General features: G+C 41.4%; 1 long non-coding RNA gene across 1 annotated transcript; it reads right to left on the reverse strand.

Moving 5' to 3' along the window:
* Window positions 1-15,114: 15,114 nt before the first annotated feature.
* Window positions 15,115-20,439, reverse strand: LOC110342623. Its single transcript, XR_002384748.1, has 3 exons — window positions 20,313-20,439; window positions 16,050-16,221; window positions 15,115-15,305 (listed from the first exon to the last, which is right to left on the reverse strand). It is a non-coding gene; the product is annotated as an uncharacterized LOC110342623 (long non-coding RNA).
* Between the last annotated feature and the right edge of the window lie 522 nt (window positions 20,440-20,961).

Genomic DNA, 20,961 nt, shown 5'->3' on the forward strand with positions numbered 1-20,961 from the left:
GCTATTGATTCCTCTACGGATCCCTCCTGACTTGGTCCCTTCTCTCTATGCAATTGTCTTTCATAATACCTTCCCCTAGTGCAGTAATTACTTGTTTCTGTGTCTATGGCTCCCACTGCTCCGTAAGCAGTAAAACCAACTTAACTTACCTAACACAGGAAATGGTGCTCAAGAAAGTGTTGAACTGATTTCTTTCTCTAACTTTTCCTTTGCTCTGCTATAGTCTCCTGACAAAGGTTACTGATGCCATTGGACTTACCACATATAAGGTACTTACTTCTCTTAGAAGTCTGAACAAGCCTTTATCGAGACTTAAAAACAAAATTATCATTAAATACATTACATCACAAAGGACAAAAAAAATTTAAAAAGCCCTGACAGACCAAAAGATAAAAAAGAGAATGCAGGGGAAAAAAGCCAGTCTTTGAAACTAATGAGCAGAACGGAAGGTAAAAGGATGTTTTCAAGTAGAGAGTACACCCTACAGTGTCCGTCTTCACCTTCAACAGGCCCTTTGATCCTCTAAACATGAATTGATTAGAAATATTTTTTCTTCCCTACTTAATCCTTTATCATCAATAGAAGGTTCAGCAGTCCACTTTCAAAAACGGCCCCTAAGTCCATGGACTCTTCTGCAATAATTACTCTCTTTCCATCTCACTCATCTCTTCTGATGTGACATGAAAAATTATAAGGGCCCTTTAGTTAATATCTCTTCATTGCTCTGCCTTATTGATATATCTCAGGCACTCTTTCAGGAATAATTCTGAAGTAAAATTCCAATCCTATCACTTTCTGCAGTATGATTTTTAATGACTCTCATTACCCACTAAATTAGTTTCCAGTTCCCCAGACCCAACACACATTGCAATGTTCATAAACCCAATGAATTTTAGCCTTGATTTCAGCTACCCTCTTACTTTGACCATTCATATTCTCAAGCATGATCCCCATGGCTCTGCCTCATGTTCTTTCTTTCTTTCTTTTCTTCTGTTGGTTATATTTTCCCTGTTTGTCCTAGTTGTCAGAATCCCAAACAGGTTACACAAATGGCTCAAATGTGACTTGCTTGATAAAGCCTCTGTTTCTGGCTGTTTTTCCTACGAAATATCCAGATCTCTTGCACCCTAAAGGCCAATGGCATCACCCTTCATATTGTGTTTTGTTGCTATTCCCTTTTGAAAACAAACTAATAGATCTACAGAGGGCTTCCCCACCAAAAACCAGACAATGAAATTCTTCAAGAAATCCTAGTATGTCTGACACATGCAACAGCCCTAAGCATAATCTACTCAGTGCATAATCTGCTAACTCAGAAACATCCTCATGAAAGGATCCAGAGCAAATCTTTTATATTATTCAAAAGAAGTAATGACCTGACCCTGCAGTGGACAGGATTTTATTATATTCCCTAATGTTTTCCCTCATTGTCTTCACCTGAACTGGACCCAGAAAACATCACTGAAAAGCAGTAACTGGAAGTCATTAAAGAACAGTAGGTTGTGGTAATTCTTAGAATATCCTAAGACGTGTCAAATATATCACAGCCAAGATGAAATGTTGACCAGAGGCAGACACTGAATGGAGAATAGAGATGCAAGGAATCCTGAGTCTCCCTCAGCTTTTACATTGCTAAGGACCCTGGGTCAATAGGGCTCTGTCATTGTCAGCACACTTTCCCAGGCACAGGTGGCCAGAAATGAACTGAATATTGCGGAGGTCTTGACCTATTTTCAAGTCTACGTGCTTTAAATATTTGTTCAATATCCTCCGGGAAGGAGGAAGGCAGCAGGTGATTTTCTACTAATAAGAATTATATGCAGAAATAGATTTAATTATTTATCCACTAGTCATGTCTGAAGAAGATTCAATTTCAAAAAAATATTATCAAAATGTCTTTCCATTTTCCTACAGTTCATGTCCTTCTAATTTCCCAAACCAGACACATCCTGAGAGCATATTAAAGGTTTGGAATTTCTATCACACCATCAATCATTCATACCAGTAAACAAAAGCAGGGCCTGAATTATTGGATTTCAAAACTCCAGCTGATTTGGCATGTCAAGGATGAATCGGTACAGGCTACAGTACCATCATTGAAGTGTAGCATGCATGGGGCCCTTGTTTTAATTCTTGAAAGAGAGTAAGCAAATTTCTGCTGAAAAGCATTTGTACTGTCAGTGTGACTGCAGAGAAAGAGTTTATTCTTAGCCAATTTTTAACCTGCTGACAGCACCCTGTCTCTTATTTGTTAATGTTGTAGAAAACCGTTTACCTGCCTTCCTCATTACTGGGGATCCCAAGCAGGTATGAGTCACTTCTCATGAAAGAATTAAGTTTCTCTCTTCTCATCTCTTTCCTGGTCATTCTGGAAAATTGTTACTTTGTTCCTTAATAAAGCGATTGCATCCCTCAGGAGACTGGGGGAGGCGGGTGGAGGAGCGCCCTTGAAAATTCTTCAGATGCACAGGGTCGGGATGAACCTTATGTTTCTGGTACTCCTTTTGAAAACATCTGTATCCTCATCTATTTATCTATTACATCCTCGAAAAACTGTAATAATGGGGTCTGGATCCATGGAAATGCATTTATGTAGCACAAAGCTCTGAGTTCAGCCCCCAGCACTGCAATTAAATAAATCATTGTATGAAAGGAAGGACAGAAATTACTTGGGAATTTTGGGGACTCCTGTTACAGAAATAAGACTAGAAAGTGACCACTGCAGTTTCTAGAATGTCAAGAAAGTATGGACACAATCTAGAAAAAAATCTAACTTTGTAAGTTTAGGATAGAATTCTAGAAGGACAAAAACACAGTCACTGGGAGATGTGATTGGCTAATGAAAAAGTAAGAATCAGTGCTTTTAATTTGGTCAAACCAGACAGATCAGGAGACCACGATCATGGCATAAATTCAAGGCCCATTCATCTCTCACCCGTAGACTCAAGACTAAAAGGCACTCATCAATTTCTGAGTGATCATAAAAACAGAAAGTGATGGTTCTGTGTAAATCTAAGTACATGCATTTTGTATCCTCATATACCACTAGACCTTGGAAAGCAGAAGCACAAGAAGACCCTTTGATATTGAGCTGAGCTGAGCTGAGCAGCATTCTCAGACATGGGCGGCTCAGTACTGAGAATCTGGATGTGTCTTGAAAATCAGTATGTTGAGCCTCAAGCCCAAATGTGAGAGTATTAAGAAACAGTTCCTTTTACCACCAGATGAAGAACTACAGGCGATGGCTACTAAGAAAAGGGGAGTCGGTCTTTTCCAGAAACAAACCCTCTGAAAGGCTATCCAATCCAAAAGGCTAAGTCCCAAACTCATGCACACATGAACAATAACAACATTAAATGAACTAAAAAGTATATGTGTGCATGTATAATACACATATATAGCTGTATTATATATATATATATATATATATATATATGAGTTAAGGGGAACAGGATGAGTTGCAGGGAAGACAGGGGGGTTGTAATAATGTAGATATGGAAATAATGTCTGAAACCCTCAAAAACAATTTAAGATTGGGGCCTTTAAGGGGTAATTAGATAGTGAGCATCAAGACTACACAGGTCGAATAGATACTTTATGAAGGAGCTAGAAGAGATTACCAAGAACTTTGGGTCTTTCTGGCTTCCACATGACAAAGAGAGCAATAGGCAACATCCTTGAGGCTAAAACAAAGATACCTGGTGACATCAAACCTGATAATGCCTTGATCTTGGTCCTACAAGATAAAAATTCAATTTTTATTCTTTTTAATCTGTGTGTGTGTAGGTGGTGTGGTATGGGGGAATGTGGTGTGTGTGTGTGTGTGTGTGTGTGTGTGTGTGTTTATATACATTTGCCATGTGAGTGCAGATGCTTACGAAGGTCAAAGAAGACCTTGGATCCCCTGGAGCTGGAGTTACAGGTGGTTTTGAGCTGCCCAACACGGGTGCTCAGAACCAAATTTGAGTCCTAACATCCTTAAACACTGAGCCATCTCTCTATCCCCAATCTCTGTCCTTTGTAAGTTACCCAGTCTCAAATAATTTGTTACAACAGAAGAAAGAAAGAAAGAAAAAGGAAAAGGAAGGAAGGAAGGAAGGAAGAATGGAAGGATGGTTGGTGGGAGGGACATTAGGTGAACACTGGAAAAACACCTCAGTTAGATAACTACTATCAAAATCCTAAAACCGGTTAATAGGAAGTAATCAGTTTGTAAATGGTATAATCTTATAAAACTTTGTAAATGAGTGGTTTAGCAGCATTCTAGAACAAAGGCCTTTGTGAAAATTTCAGACATACCAGTGAATATCTTATACTTTTCCTCAGTAGCATGAGGTTATTTGTGGGCACTGCTTCTCTGTATGACAGGGATGAGCAGATTCATATGTAGTAAGGGTAGTTGGACTGAAGAATGGATGGATGGATGGATGGATGGATGCATGCATGCATGCATGGATGCATGGATGCATGGATGCATGGATGGATGCATGGATGGATAGTCATCAAAATGAGAGACAGAGGATGCTGCCAGCAACACAGCATCTGGAGACAAAGGCCTGCAATTTGGCTTCTCTGCTAGCCAATTCCCAGTTTTGGCACTCAGTGTTCAGCATTTTAGTTTAATTTTCTTATAATGGATTTTCGCGATGTTTCATCAATAAAAAGCCAGTGACAGTCTCTAGGTGTCATATTTTTCTTCAGAAATAAATGTAATGAATGGCATTGATTTTTTCTGCTTATAACCTTGGACCATTCTTTACATTGCTTATATATAGGAGCTTTATTATTAACTTCTGAACAGTATACAGCTTTGACTTGTTTTCTAGCCAAGTGTTATTTGGGAAAATTGTTTTTGTATTGCTACAGTTGTTATTCTTGGAGACCTGAATTTGAGGTAAAGTTTTTATATTATTTCCAGAGGATTTGCCCTATTCAGGATTCATTTCATTTTTGCCTGTGAGGGGCTTCAGACATGGAAAATTGCTCTTTGTACAATGTGGAAACAGAAAGCCATATTTTCTCTCCTGACTCTTTTGAAACTGGACTGAACTGGTGAGTGGGAAGTACTGTTCATTATCCACCATGACAGCCAGCAAGACACCCTGCATGTCTGCCTCCACCGCACCAACACTTGCTCCAGTTCTGTCACTCTCGGTTGGAGACCAGAAGCATACTGAAATGGAAGGATGTTTCTCCAACAATGAAATAAGCAGAAATACATCCGGCAGAAAAACCTCTTCGGCGAGGAAGAAGCTGATTACTGTATGATTTTCTATCTTCTAAAACATTCAAACATTCTGGCAAAAGAAAAGGCCAGAGTTGTGTGTTGACTTGACTGCTGTACACATTCTTTTCTTCTCCACCTTTTCCATCAGTTTTCCCATATCCTCCATTGGGTATTGGATCATGAGCACCCTGCCCTAGCAATCTTCCAGCTGCTTACTAATGTATACACCTTTTAATCTGCGTAATTCAGGTATCTCAAAGGCATGAGCACACGGCTCCTCTGAGATGCAAGCACTCTAAGCCATGATGCTGTGCACAGATGTCTTCTCAGAATACAATGGCTAACAGGAGCTGACTCAAGGAACCAGATGACTTTGGGAAAAATTTCAAAATAACCAAGGTAGACATTCTAATCTACATAGCTTCCAGTCATGCTTCTCTTCGAGTTTACAATCATGAATTTTCAAGATAGCAATTTAAGTCTTGTCATTTGTCATCTGAGACAGAAAATAAAATTTATCTAAAGCCAGTCTCCCAAAGGTAAGGCATGCAGCAAGTAGCAAGAGCTCAAAGCAGGGGAAGTATAGAATCCCAGGCTCCCAACCTCAGCTCAGTTTCTGTTAGCCCTTGCAGTCATGTGATTCTCTTCCTGGGAGCACGCTCTTTCTCCTCTCCACCATGCTCTCTAGCATCCTACCAAACTATTTTGTACATTTTCCTTCTATCTTGCATAGAACACAAAACAAACTCAAATGAATTATAAACAAGGGTTCTATGTTACAGAAAAGATACCCACAGACTCTCTGAAGAAATCCAGGTTTCTTCTTAAGTCCATTGGTCATCGGAAGTAGGCTTTCAAATGCTCCCTCCATAGACTCTGGTGTTAGTTTTCAGGGCTGACCAGGCATGCGTCCCAAGCTACAGGTATGGCTGAAGTGCTTAGCCTGTATTTCTACCACCGTGATTCATATACTGTCATATACACACATCCCTGCAATGGTTTACAGTTCACACAATGCTTTCAGGCACAGGATCCCATTAGACTCTCAGACTCCCCTATCCAGGGAGGAAAATGCATATTGAATCCCATTTTCCATACAAACCAACTAAATGTCCATGAGATCAAATGATTTGCTAAAGCTGAAGACAACCAAGCAGGGCAGATTCCAGATCTAAGTTTGAACTATTGCCTCCAAATCCTCATCTTTCTAGCAAGCAGCCCCACTGTCTATCCTCACTCATATCATGAGACAAAGTGCCTCTGTGGAGTCTTTGGGATCAGGGACAGACCCTTCATGCCAGTACTCTCTATAACTCTGCACAGAGAGCATGCTCAGTAAGTGTTCCTTATACTGAATAGAATTGCCCTGAGTAGTCACACTAAATGTTCTGAAAGCCCCATGGGATTTGGTTAACACTGCATTATTTTTGTAATATCCCTGAATCACTGGGGCTGAGATATAAAGATCGTCCTCCAGGACTGATCTCCTTCGAAGGGAAGCCTCTTCTGTCCTGGGCCTTTGAGTCACATATATGTCAGACACAGAGCCACCCACTACTGTCCCTATGCTTCAACTGTAACCCACCTTCTCTGAGTGCACCCCTCTGACTTTGTTCATGCACCCATGATAAATTCTCAACACTCAGCTTTCATTAGAACCTACTCTACTTTCTCCTCAAATGTACATCCTTTAGGACTAATTTTTATTTCTCTGCCTCCTCCCAGCATTGTTCAGAGCAACATCTTCTGCACAGCAGGTACCAAATTAACACTGGCCAGTGTGTACCAATTGTCCTTCATGAGGGTTCTGAGTCCATGGAGTGAAACTGTTGCTAGCCATTCCCTAAAATAGCATGCCTACTTGGTACACACTCTCTGCTTGGTTCAATGCACAACCAAACACAAAGGAACAACACTTTACTTCTGAGCTGACGCTTTCACTTTGGGGATGTAAACAATGGATAATGATCTTCCCTGCCACCCTAAGCAGTCTACAAAACCCAACCAGCTCTAACAGACATACTAGCTCAGCTCCCTGTTAGTGCAAGAAGGGTCCCTGACTCCATTGCACCTGAGCAGTTTCCTGGTTTCCAAACAGTCTTGCACAGGCAATCATGTAAACAGTGAGGGATTGCCAGATCTCTAGGCTCAGCTAGAGCGTTTGCTGCAATGCAGCATTCAGTCTGCTTGTTCTCTAGGAAAGGCTTCTCAGCAGGCACTGATGCAGAGGGAGGGGCTGAGAAGCTGCAGAAAGAGCCAAGCAGATGGCTGCAGCCCTGTGGGCTTACAATGATGAGGTACTGACAATGCTTGCTAGTCAAAGAGAGAGGGATGTTTAAAAAGAAAAAAGCAGAAGTGCTTTGGTTGTTTTCCAGCTTTTTCTGTAAGGGTGTGGTCTTCCAGAACCATGTTCATTTGGTTATTCCCTAATTTGGAGAGCTGGAATCATATATGTGCTAATCTGTGTCTGAGGCTCCTAAAAGGAAGAAAACCAGAGGAGGTATTGGATTTAGCTGAAAGTTTACCTGCCAATCCGCCTCTGAGAGTCCTTCCCTCCCCTGGCCCTATTCCGCATCCCAGCAGTCACCTGATGCTTCAATTTCTCTGTGCCCCGACACACCCCCCACACACACTTCCCCAGAAGAATTAAAATCTGTTTCACAGAAGGCTGTCCATGTTTGCCAGTCAAGTTTCTTGTGACCCCCACTTTCTTAGTCACTCCACACCCAGAAAACGATGCTCATATCTAATCCAGTTGCTTAGCACAAGACTCAAGCTGCTATCCCATAGGGAGAGAACCCATCACTGTGTCAACTGACTGAGTCTGACTTATCTATGATGTCCCTTCCAATCTCTTGGGAAATGGCACTGTAGTCTCATTTGCCAGTGATGATAAACTGAAGGTCCTTCTTCTCAGATCCCTGTAACTCCTGGATAATTAACAAACTTCTATAGAATGTGATGATTTTTTTCCTTCCTGTCAATTCTTGGTTGTCTGAACTCTTTTTTCCTCTTTTTCTCCATCCTTCAGATTTATTGGACACATTATTAGGTCAAAGTCAGTTTACCATGGGGACTTCAGAATGACAATTCATCAAAAGCCAGGACTAAGATGACAATTTGAGGTGTGGTGAAACCAAGGAGCATGGGAGGGCATCTGCCAAGGCCCTGGGTTAAGTCTCAAGGTGACAAGGATGACAAGAGGCAGGATCTGAGCTGTATAATCCCTGGCATAAGTTCCATGCAGCAGCACAATTTATTAGTAATTTGTACTTGAATAACCGGACAGAGCTCTTCGATGAAGTAGATATGAGCCTAAGAGCAGAGGGAGGTCGGCCTGGAGCAAAGCTATGAACCTAAACTCAGCTCACACAGTTATTACAGAAACAACGGAGAATGAACTGGGACAGTCACGGGGGAGGTGTGCTCGCTAAGGGCCAGCAAACTCACCTCGCATTGACTAATGCAAAAGTAACAGCCGGACCTGCAGACGTGATGGGTGTTCACAGGGTGAAAGACCCAGATATAAAGTAAAATGTTCCAGAGAATGGGCCCAGAAATAGGAACTGTAACCTACACGCGATGGGGTTGGAAAGCAGTGTCACGGGGATCTAACTTCCCCAGCCTGGTTGTTGATTTGATAGGAGACTGCTGGAGTAGCTCACAGTTCTAAAGAGCACCAAGGACTGGAACTATGTGTCTGTCGGATTCTCTCACATATGGCCCTGTTTATGTCTACCCTAACCAAAACCCACTCCTGAAGGCAGGGATTCCACCCATTTTGATCACCATTATATCCCAAACTCCTAACACTGGATTTAGTGAATAGCTCAATGGAGTGAATGGATCACAAACTGAGAGCAGGGCTTCCATGGTGCTATGTATTAAAAAGCCATTGTCGCTTGTTTGTGACTGAGTCAAATCAGGCATCCATTCACAATGGAAGTCCATCGGGCCTGTCTTATTTAAAAATAACTATTTTGCGGCTTAGATTCCATCCACGCAGCCCCATTTTCCCTTTCTTCAGGATGAGAGCAATTTGGAACATTTTTCATTTTTTAATTTCAGATAAAAAACAGCTTCTTCAAAGTAGGTAATAAATCTCACCAACTTAGAGTAATAAATCCTGACCCTGTGGGGGAATACAGGGCCCTCAAGGTCAGGCAGTACTTTGAATATGCCTTATCCTAAGGCACGAGTGAATTTCTGAATTGGGGAAAGTCAAGAGATTGTTCTACAAGTTTTCAGGGCGTAGCCACTGCCATGTAGAAAAGACCATTCCAATCTCAAGGCAAGCCTGGTGAGAATGAGTCCACTTGGGATTGTGAGTGCGTGCCTCGTGTTGGCTTCATCTGCTTCCACCCTGAGGGGTCTGCGGTATATTCTTAGGTAGTCTGTGCTAGAGCCCAGGTGCTTGTTTCCTGGATCTGGGCACTGAAGACCAAGGGGATGGTAACTCAGCTTCTTCTTCCTCTGAGCACAATCTGCATGCCATGCTCTAGGGACTTCTCAGGAGAGACATCATCAACCTCATCCCCAGAGCTGTCTCTAAGAACAGCCTCTACATTGCTGCATCTTCCAGGTGTTTGGGAGCAAGGCCACACATCTGCTCTGGTGTTTGCCTTTCTGGTTTTATGCAAAAGCTATTCCCAGCAAGGCTAATCATGATGTCATGACTTTGTAAGCCTAACAAGCCTAACTGCACCTGAGAACACTGAGGTAGACCTAAAGAGGTTAACACCTAAGATACCAAAGCTCCTGAGAATTTGGGGCCCACCTTTGAGTTCACAAGTTTGCTTTCCTAACTGCTCCCCACCCCCAAGCATTTCCTCCATGCTTGCTACCTTGGCTCCATTTCTATCCTCGTCCTCTTGTAGTAGCCACACCCTTTCGATGCTCTCAATACTCAGAACACCTTGTTCTCACAGCAGGCTGCTCTCCACATGAATACAAAGTTGTCATTGTATACTTTGTATACAAGCCAGCTCAGACATTCTCATGCCACAACTGTGCCTGTTTGCTTTCCTGGCCTACCTGACACTTCCTGTCCCCAGGAAGTCTGGATGCTTCTTTGACATTTTGCAGATCCCTTTTTCATTTCTTGTGTGGTTATATTTTATCCATTGAAAATTTTCTTCTACATCTCTAACGAATCCTTCCATAACAAGAAGTCTCTCCTCGCCGCCCCCACACTTTCTCATTTGCTTCATCTCAGAGCAACACAGGGAAGACTGAACTTGTGACAATAGACCCAGCTTCTCTTTCTTTTTGGGAAACGAGCTCTCTACAGTTTAGTCATCTCTGAATCTCTGTTGCACATGGACAGAGTCACTGGGTACCTCAGAGTGTAACTCTAATCTGGGATGCTGCTGTCAAACACTCACCGAGATCTATTCAAAATTGTATGCACTTCAATCTAGCTGTTATGCACTAGCAATAGGAAATCCAAACACTAGACAGGCTCTACCCAGCACCTTTCCCTACAGAGCCATATCTCAGGAGGTAAGAGAATGCCACAGCCTTCTCCATGGATATTTAAATCTTCCTTTTGTCACTTAATCTGCTGGCTATTGTACTTTGTCTATTCCGCTCTAGCATGAACTTCTCAGAGATGAGAATGAGAGGGCATAATTTTCATATCCCCTGAAGCATTTGGCTCAAACCTTTGAGCATAGCAGGTGCCTGATCCATTTCTATACAATGGAATATTTGTTGGGAAACCTTGATACCGCCTAGCTATCAAGTAATTTTCCTTAAATGTTTTTGCCATAATTCTGCAATACATAAAGATCTGTCACCAAGGAAACACCTTTGTCATTCTAGATAAAACAGAGCCTTTCAATTTTTTAAAATCTAAGTAGTTCCTCATCCTATTTCTGATATTCTTTGAGACTACTAGGTTTCCTTTTATAATGATCTTTCACAAGAAGCCATGGTAGCTAAGGGTCCAGGTAGTTGCAATGACTCTTCCCTCCATCTTTTCATTCATAAAAACACAAGCTTGTTTTTAGGCATATTGTCACCTAAAGCTGGCAGAGCTTGGAGCTAATATTTTTCTACCAGCAAACATCTCTATCATAGATTTGGGCTTCTGTCAAACCCACAGATCCCTAGCTGAAGCATTTGTTGTGTTTCTGCTATGTTCTTCTCAGGACCATCCTACTGTGATTGAACCCTGGCTGTCTAGCCTCTTTGCATCCTTTTATTTAAACCTGGGCTCATATAGCATTTACCTGAGCATTGTCCCTCAACTATGAATTTCCTCGACATTGACCTTTCCCACCACCATAACTCTCTTGGTCACTTAAAACCCAACTCCATTTAATTATCCCAGGCTTTTGTGTGCCCATATAGGATATCTCAGCAGTCTCTAGTAGTAATTTCACCACTTTCCCACAGAGCTGAGACACTTCCTCATATCCATTCTCTTTTCTAACCTCAACCAGTCTCATGACATTCAGTCTGCAAGTCTATTACGTGCAATGTAATAAAGCAAAGGGGGAAAAGAAGTCTCCAAGATGTTCCAGGCCAACCGAATCTTTCCTTCTCATTTTATAGACTGAAATACCAACATAGACAGAGGCTAAGAATTTTGTCAAAGTAAATCCAAGGCAATCAAATTAAACCTCAAGTTTTCTGACAAGCAATTTTATACAACAGTATTTTTAAAGAAATAAATAAATAATACAACAACAGCTGGTACTGATTTACCATTATTATATAAGATATAGTTGCCAAAACTGAAACGGCTTTTTCACAAACCAATGCCTCTGTTCCAAGGTACTTGCAAACTGAAGATTGATTTTGGCAGTTCTTATGACATGGATATTAACTATAACATATAACAAGTCTGAGTGCTATTCTATCTCAGAAGACCAACAACTCAGTCTTTTAATGGCAGATGGTTGCAATCAGAGAAACTCTAGAAGTGCCCAATGCCTTATCTTCCATTACAGATAAAATAAAAGCACTCAGAACTTAAAGCAAAAGAATTTCACCATACTATTAAAGACACTAATAGGCCAAAAAACACGAAGTTGGTTTCATAAAAGATATGGAATGACTCTGCAAAAACCCAAATCCCTGGATTGCAAGCAGATGCAGTTAGTCCCCAAGAAACAAATCCAATCTTCTCTACTATAATGCAGTAATATAAATTGATGCAACGAGAAGTCATTCATACTCGAAAGACAAATGTCCTACGATATTCTGTATTTGCAGTGAACATTATAAGATTCAGGGCTGGGAGACAGCTCATCAAGTAAATCACTTGCCCTATACGCGAGGATGGAAGTTCTGATTCCCACAACCCAAGTAAATGCTGTGGGTGTTAGCATCCTTCCTGTGATCTGAGGCTGAGACAGGAGATCCTGGGAGTAAGTCGATCAGCCAGGCTGACAGTTATTAGTCAGCTCTGAGTTCAAGGGAATCTCTCATGCAATGGATAAGATGGAGATTAAGCAAGGAAGATTCTAATGTCAACATCAAGCCTCCACACACATGTCACAGGTACATAAGCACCTGTACATACACATGTGCCCACACACATACAAACATACACTAATGAAGTCATATCACCTGCACACATGCATGCACAAACTTAACAAAGTTCATATATTTACAATAGTAAATATACTATTGCTTTTTTGTAAAGCAAAAAGAAAAACGTCCTTAAGGTAAAAAACCATTTACATTAAGAACATTAAGAATATGCCATATTCTTACTGGCAATGACAAACCAAAATCGGGTGTCATTTCAACTCTGTTTTCATTGGTACAAACTCCCTCAAGGCTCACTTATTTGTCAAATTTTACCTCACACGTATCACAGTGATCATCTTTCAACTCCCATTCATAACTATCTTCTCTGTATTCAGAGAGATAGACCAACTAGACACCAAGACACATATATTGTCCATGAATCTATCTATACTCTCAGATTCTGCGGCAGCTATCTGATCCCTGAAAATTACTGTAGACTGCCCTGCGCCAGCTCCCTGTCTTCCTGAGTCGGCTGCTGGTGGCAGCTCTGCTGTGTGGTGACTGGGAGCTGATGTTTTGTCAGCACTGGAGGAGGGCGAGCGTGACTGAATCACACGGAAAGTGAGCAGTAATGTGTCAGGTTGGTGACTGGAATGTAAAGAGCTCTGCTAATGCCAACAGGGGAACTTGGCAGACAAGCTACCCTCTCTAATTTAAAGCAATAAGATCTATGTTTTTTCCTACATGGTCTGTCTATGGGTGATGGTAAAAATCAGTCCAGGGATCTATAGACATTTTGTGACATTTTAATGCAGAACCGTAGCTGGAAAGGCTGAGACGTGAGGTTCATAAGTTCAAGGACAGCTGAGTAATTTAAGGACTCAAAAGTAATAAGAGGGCTGGTGTAAAGAGAAGCCTTCCTGCCAGCCTGGATACAAAGCAACATCAGTCCCAAATAAACACACAGGTGGTATATTAATTATGAAGCTGTTGGCCTTGCTTGTTTCTTACTGGCTAGCTCTGACTTAAGTATTTACCCCATAATTGTTAATCTAAGTATTTCTCTTACCGGAGCAAAGTTCCAGACATCTTATTTCTCTGACGGGCTATATTGTGACTCTCTGTGTTTCTCCTTCCCAGAGTCCTCCTGGACTCCTAGTCCCACCTATCTTGGTTCCCTATTGGCCAACAGTGCTTTATTGACATATACACAGGACTTCCCCAACAGGGTGGAAATTTAATTCAGTGATAGGGCCCTTACCTAGTATGCAAATGGTTCTGGTTTCAATTCTCACTAAAATGAATGGGTTAATGAACAAATTATTATTATTATCATCATCATCATCATCATATGTGACACTGTGTAGCAGATTGGGCCAAACAGGTTGGAATGATAATAATTCTTGTTATAGGTGCTCCTTAAATTGACCTCCCTGTCTTCATTTATGCTTTACAGCACAGTTTCGGCTATTTTTAAGTGGATGGCTAACCATTCTATCAAGAAAAGGCACTTGCAAGTTGCCTTTCACTTGGTGGCAACAAACGCAGGGCTTTCCTGTCCTAGAAATACAACCTCTGTCTTGTAGGTCACTTCATCCTGCATCCTAAAGATCTATTCTTAGTCCTGCCAGATACTGAGATGGTTGGTTCCACTGGACCCATCATATTCTAGAATGATACTCAAATTGTTAAATAACAAGGTATTCAATTGGCTTTATTAGACTGAGGAGAAAGATTTCTTTGGTGCATATGTCACCTTCCTCGATCTATCAAGTGACCTGCAAAGTTCATGACTCTAGAAAAGCTTCACAGGGAAAGTAGATTCTCAAATCAAATAAGGTGGCTATGACAAGGGTCTCTATGGCGGTGGTGCTCAACCTGTGGGTCGCGACCCCTCCAAGGGTCAAATAACCCTTTCACAATGGTGGTCTAGGATGATCAGAAAACACAGATATTTATCTTAGAATTCATAACTAGCAAAATTACGGTTATGAAGTAGCAGTGAAAATGGTTGCATGGTTGGGGATCACCAAAACATGAAGGAAGAATTGCAAGAAAGGGTTTCAGCATTAGGAAGGCTGAGAACCACTGCTCTGTTATAGCCACTGGAGCAGAAGTCCCTTCAGCTTGGGAGCACAGCCACATGCCCTTAAATTAAGCAAGGAAGCAATCTTATTTGGAGAAATACTTCCTGGCTAATGACTCCTTTTGGAGGACACTGAACTCCCAACCACAAGAACACTGGGCCTCCTTTCCCATGCACTTGCACACCCCTCAGTGTGATGTTAGATTGTCACAGGATACAAAAACCAACACAAATATTGAAAATACCCCCCATGCTCACACCAGAGTTACACATTAAACAAGGATCTCAGCGAAGCAACTAATTTATTTTTCTAAGTGTGTTTTGTCTCCAGTCCATTTGTTGCTTAGATCAGAGATTATGAGATTCAGTGCTCAGCATTCTGCTGACAGTGCAGGATCATCTTCACTCAGGAAATTATGGTTCTCCTGTCTCCAACCTGAGCCTTCTGTCCTGAGACCAGCTCTTCCTGGAGCCACGCTATACCTTTAAAATCAGCAGAGTCTTCTTCCTCTAGATGAGAACAAATGTCATCAAATACTCTTTGGTGGGTTTTCAAAAGCACACACTTTCTTCTTGAAATTAAACTAAGAACAAAAGCCCCATTTCATATCACTATGACAATTCCTGTGAAGCCCTATTAAAAATGACAATGGTACAGAGCAGGAGTCAATGGCAATGGCTGTTTACTAGCATCAGATTCAGCTTCACTGCAGAGCTCAGTCTGCAAAAGATCACATCCCCAGCATGGGGAAATGTTCAAACCTGCCATCATTTACAGCTGGGAAATGCAGCAAGAGAAAATTGTTAAATGGGCACTGCAGCACTTACAGGCATCTTAATAATCCTTGTTCTTTTCCACTTGAGTGTTCATTTATGTTTCAATATTAAGACGCTTTGTTTAGATGGCACAACACTGAGAAAATAGAATAAACTCCCTAGACCTTGTGTTTTACCATTGGCATACTCATAATCATAAGAAGTGTAAGAGGTATAACACTATGGTATAAAAGCTGCTAACATTCTGGACGTATAATGCTGAGAAGGTAACGTAGCTGCCCTGGGTTGGTGTGTGCTTGGAATAAGATCATGCATTTCAAGTGTTTGCCATGGCATCAGATATGAAACTACTAAGCCTGCCATGATTACATCGACTGTTACTCTGCTGGTACAGTTGCCTCAAACAATTCTCCCAGACAGTTCAGTGTAAATTAGAAATAAGGAAAAGACTCTGAATAGAGAGAATAATTCATGCACCTGTCTCGGTGGTGATTGGCATGCACTTTCTTTTGCTTATTTCCCCAGAGAGATCTCATAGTTCTTTTTCAGCTGGTGATCAGTCTTATGTACCGAAAGGACTCAGCCAAGATGAGGAGGCTGAGAGATCCTTAAGAAGGTGGAGGATTTCTGAGCCTAGGAAGCCCAGCAGCTGAGAAAAGAGAGCAGAAAAGCAAAAGAGTAATTCATCCTCTGAAAAGCATTAACAAGCATGTGTGACAGGAACAGCAATGAGTAACTAGCCCCTTTACTGGTTCTCATCACCTGCTTTGACAGAGGTAACCTTTGTCTGCATAATGACTTCCTTTCTGAGACAATGGTCAAAGAGAAAAGTCTATACCAGAATCAAGTCTACCTTGAGTGATAAAATTAGGCAAAGTCCCCAAAGCTCCAACTATTTTTCTGGGGAGAAAACAGACTTGAATATATTCTTTCCCAGCTTAGACACAGGATGAAAAACCCACAATTTGCAATGCTGTATGTCTACAGTGACCAATAGGTACAGATTTTCCCTTTCCAAGTAAAATCATAGTAACCTCTACAGAGAGTTTACCAGGCACAAAGCCCTTTAAGGAAACTGCAATGTAAACCTGAGCCAGCATGGTCTTGCAAACTATCAGCTTCCCAGATCCTCTGCAGGAATTCTGTATTCCCATCTCGTGTCAGGAAATGTGAGTGTCATTCAGGTTATTCAAAGCCCATAGAAGACAGGAAGAATTCTGCAGCTACACCATCACATGGCCTCCCGTGTTTAAACACTCCATTCCATGTCTCCATCTCCTTCACTAAGCATCCTGTACAGGAGCCTGCAGACTTATTTCTGTCCTGCTGCAGTCATGACCTTGATTTTCCACTCTTTGGATAGCTGCAGTATTAATGTCAGCAAGTTCTGTGCATTTAGACACTCACAAAGGGATTATGTCACCTCAGGGACTCACTCCTCCTCGCCATACTGACAGCTGACTTAAGTCTGGGCTATGATTAATAACAACTTAACTGGTGGTTTGACAAGGTACATTTCATCTTCAGATTACAAGATGCCCAGCAAAAGTTCCTTTGCGTATTCTACTTGTAGGGTGGGAAGATGTAGGAAGCCAGGTCTCTCTGGCTTAAGTTACACACCCAGTAAATAGTACTGAAAGGAAAGGGGAAAGAAATTAGGTCTTTGGGAGATTCAGTTTCCATTCACAAAGTCATAATGTCAGCCCAAGAAAGAAAGGGTATAAAAATAATACACATGGAAGCTCACAGCACACATGAGAAGAATTCAGTATACTGTTTTCCTTTGGTTTCTTCATCTGTTTGAGGCTTCAGAATAGACATATTAGTGAAGTGTGGCTGTGGTTATTTAACTTACTGATTGAGGATACTTCAAAGGCTTGTGAAATTGTTACAAATTTCATATTTCGTGATTATATTTATATATATCTATATATATATAGATATATATAGATATATATATATATCAAGTGAACCAATTGAATTTAGTCATCCTTGTTTCCTGTGGTCAGCAACCTGAAGATAGATTTATCCTGTATGTTTGAACTGAGTAGAATTTTCCAGATCTGTGCAATTATAGGCCCACAGAAGCTTCAGCAAACTCCAGACTCTTCATCCTTCCAGCATCTTAGAACCTGTTTAGGGTAAGTTTTGAGTTGGAGAGTGACCAAATGGTTCAATAGAAAAAGCCTTGAGCTTTGGAATAGTTAATACGAAGGCCTGGCTTAGACCTGGCCCTCTGCAAATTTCCTGAATTTCCCAAAAGGTTGCCTCCTACCCGCGCAATGAAAGTTCTGACTCAGCTCCCAAAGCTCTCATGCATATTACATCCACAGGCTAAGAAAATTTCAAGGTCTTCCAAAATAATGACTTTGTAAAACCAACCTGGAACAATTTAAAACGTTGATAAAGATCAATGGGTAAAGCCTTTGAGCACACAGTATGAACAAAGCACTGGGTGACAAGGAAGGTGGGAAGGCAGGGTTCCTTGTCCTTCTGTACGTCAGGGGCTTGCCGTAGATAACAAAGTACATGAAACAAAACTGAAAGCAAGCTTATGCTGTGTGATGCAGAATTAAAATGGAGTGATGTGCGGAAGGCAAAATATAAAAGGCATGTTCACCAAATTAAACATGAAAGAGAAGAAACATGAAAAAGCCAAAGGAAGAAGGACTATAGAGATGCTGAGGTGTTAAGATAGCATGGCGCTCCCTGGAGGCCGTTGTGGGATGTGCAGGTAGTTTGTGCTGCCACACTGTAAGTGATGTTGAAAGGGCAGAGCTAGGAAGCCTAGGATGTTACAGGATCTGCCACATACCCCAGATCAGCATGAGAAGAAAGCTAAGAGTAGGGCAACCTTCCATTTTACATAGCATCAAATCAGTACACAAAGCTGACATCCATAAATGCTCATCATCACTGAACAGAACAATGAGAGACATCCCTGGTGCACATTGTAAGTAGACATGTACAAATAGGAAAATGCAAAGTAAGATGTCAATTTTCACTAAATGCTAAGAGTAATTTATCACAAAGTTTACTATTAAATTTTGTCAGAAGCACTATGCATAAGACATACGAACATTTACAAGAGAGAACTTTCAACAAAGTGAAATATAAATACTTTTGCCTTAGATTCTCTTTTGTTGCTGTGATAAAATACTCTGACAAATGTCACTTAACGAAGAAAAGGTGTCTTTCTCACAGGTCATGGTTCTAGTTTAGCAAAGCATGACTGGGAAGTCGAGACAGCAGAAGCTTGAAGCTACTGCTTACATTGTGTCCACATCAGGAAACACAGTGAGATAAATGCGTATGAACTACTGCTAGTCTCACATTCTCCATTTTGTAAAGTTCAAGGCCTGCTGCAGAGGTAATGGCCCCAACCACACTCAAGATGCTCTGTCCACATCAATGAACGCAATTGAAATAATCCCTCACAGAGACACATCTCCCAGGTGAGTCTCGATGCTATCAAGTTGATAATTAACACCAACCACCAGAGCCTTTAAAAGTAAGGCCATCTGATGTGAGTGAGGGAGTTAATAGACAAATCAATGAAATAGAATTAAATATCCGCGATGGGCCCAGTTGCATACTGAAGCTCAGGACTGCTAACAAGCAGCATTTTAACCATCTAGCAGAGGATTAAAAAATCATGCCAAATAAGTAATGCTGCGGAAACCGGATATTCATCACAGAGCACATAGAACGAGACGATTTTTCACAGTGGACATAAGAAAAGTGCCAGTTGACAAGCTACTCAAATGCAAAACTGGAAGCAAACAAATACAAAAAGAAATCATGTGTTAATCTCATCAGTTGAGAATAAGACCACTACCACAGTTTAAAGCCAAATTTGAAGCAAACTTTAATTAAGTACTGGCCAGATGGATGGGCTCTGGCCAGGTCCATCTCTGGTTCCCCAGAAAAAAATGACCCTGAGTCACCATTTACAACGGCTTAAGTATTTCCCATCAGGTCCAAACAGGGGCAAGCATACATCCTGGCAAATTCCCTGCCTGCGAACCTCCCACTCACATGGTGCAGATGGGTCAAACAAACTTGTTTAGGGAAGTGAGAGCATGTGGCTTGTTATCTCCTATAAACAATGGCCTCCAGCATTTCAGAAACTATCTGTCCTGGGGCAAGGGTCTTGCAGATGAGGAGGTTTTGATTCAGGGATCTCTTAGGCATAGTAATTAAAACAAACTACAACTTTGGCTCTCACACATGGATAAATTCCCCCTAACCACGGAGAATCGGGGAAGTTAAGTAAAAACCCTGTAATACTAATTTCAGTAGGAAATAGCAGTAGTATAAAGTCATGGTGTGTCTTTTCTTTAATATGCATTTCATATATCTGCCTCCTAAGAAAACCTAAAATGACAATCAGGTCATTACTACTGGTCCCCTGACTCCCTAGACTGTCTCCACCTCATGCTGTATTTCCGGAGATGATAAACTATGAAACTGCTCATTTGAGGTCAACGACACCAAATATCCGTTCTTCTGCTCTGAGAATCAAGGAAGTTATTAAAATGAGCTGACGTTGCGTGAAGAGGATTGTTAGGAATAAAAGCTTCTGGTTTCTTTTCAGAATTAAGATAAGGACCTGAATCAGCTTAGCTGGAGTTGCAAATGAACAACACTGTGCCCCTGTCAAGTTAGCTAGCCACAGCAAACACTATTAGTCCAACTACCCACTCCCACCCAAACCAGAAGTTTAGAGCAGAAAATTACCAACAGCCAAGTTCTCCTAAGGGCCTGCAGCTGTGACAAGGTCATATGCCTGCTAAACTTTCAAATAAGCATGGTGTAAATCATCGAGGTGAGTCTGTGCAAGGTCTTTGTGGAAAAGGAATCCTGCATGGACAGATGGAGAGCTAAGAGTGAGCTGAAGTATAAGGCCTTCCCTCCTGATTACCCAGCCAGTGAGGAAAGGGAGGAAGAGGCCTGCATTAGCATTATAAAAACTTTCCTCTGACTACCAGCACACCTGCCCTCCTGGGCTGCCATGGATTTGGCAAAGTTCTCAAGTAAACCTCTTCCCTTTCACTACTGAGTCTCCAGTGCTCTTACTATGGGGTTAGGGCAAGTTCCTTGCAGGCCTCCAAAGCCCAATTAAAATCAAACAAGGTAAGCATTTGAATGAATGTCTTAGTGAATTAATTGGCAAAAGTCAAGCAAAGCCCCGCCCTGCCTCAGGATAATAGTAACAAGTTTACAAGGAAAACTTAAAAGGTGAATAAAGGCACCTGTGAACCAAAAGTCCGGCTTCTAACACTTATAGAGGAAACACCAAGGGCCTTCCAAGTTCAAGATTCAAACAATTTGCCATCAAAAAGACAGAAGATAGAGAAAACATGCCACGTGTTGAATACGTGTGACA

Source organism: Mesocricetus auratus, unplaced genomic scaffold, assembly GCF_017639785.1.
Source record: "Mesocricetus auratus isolate SY011 unplaced genomic scaffold, BCM_Maur_2.0 Super-Scaffold_100024, whole genome shotgun sequence".
Taxonomy (NCBI): domain Eukaryota; kingdom Metazoa; phylum Chordata; class Mammalia; order Rodentia; family Cricetidae; genus Mesocricetus; species Mesocricetus auratus.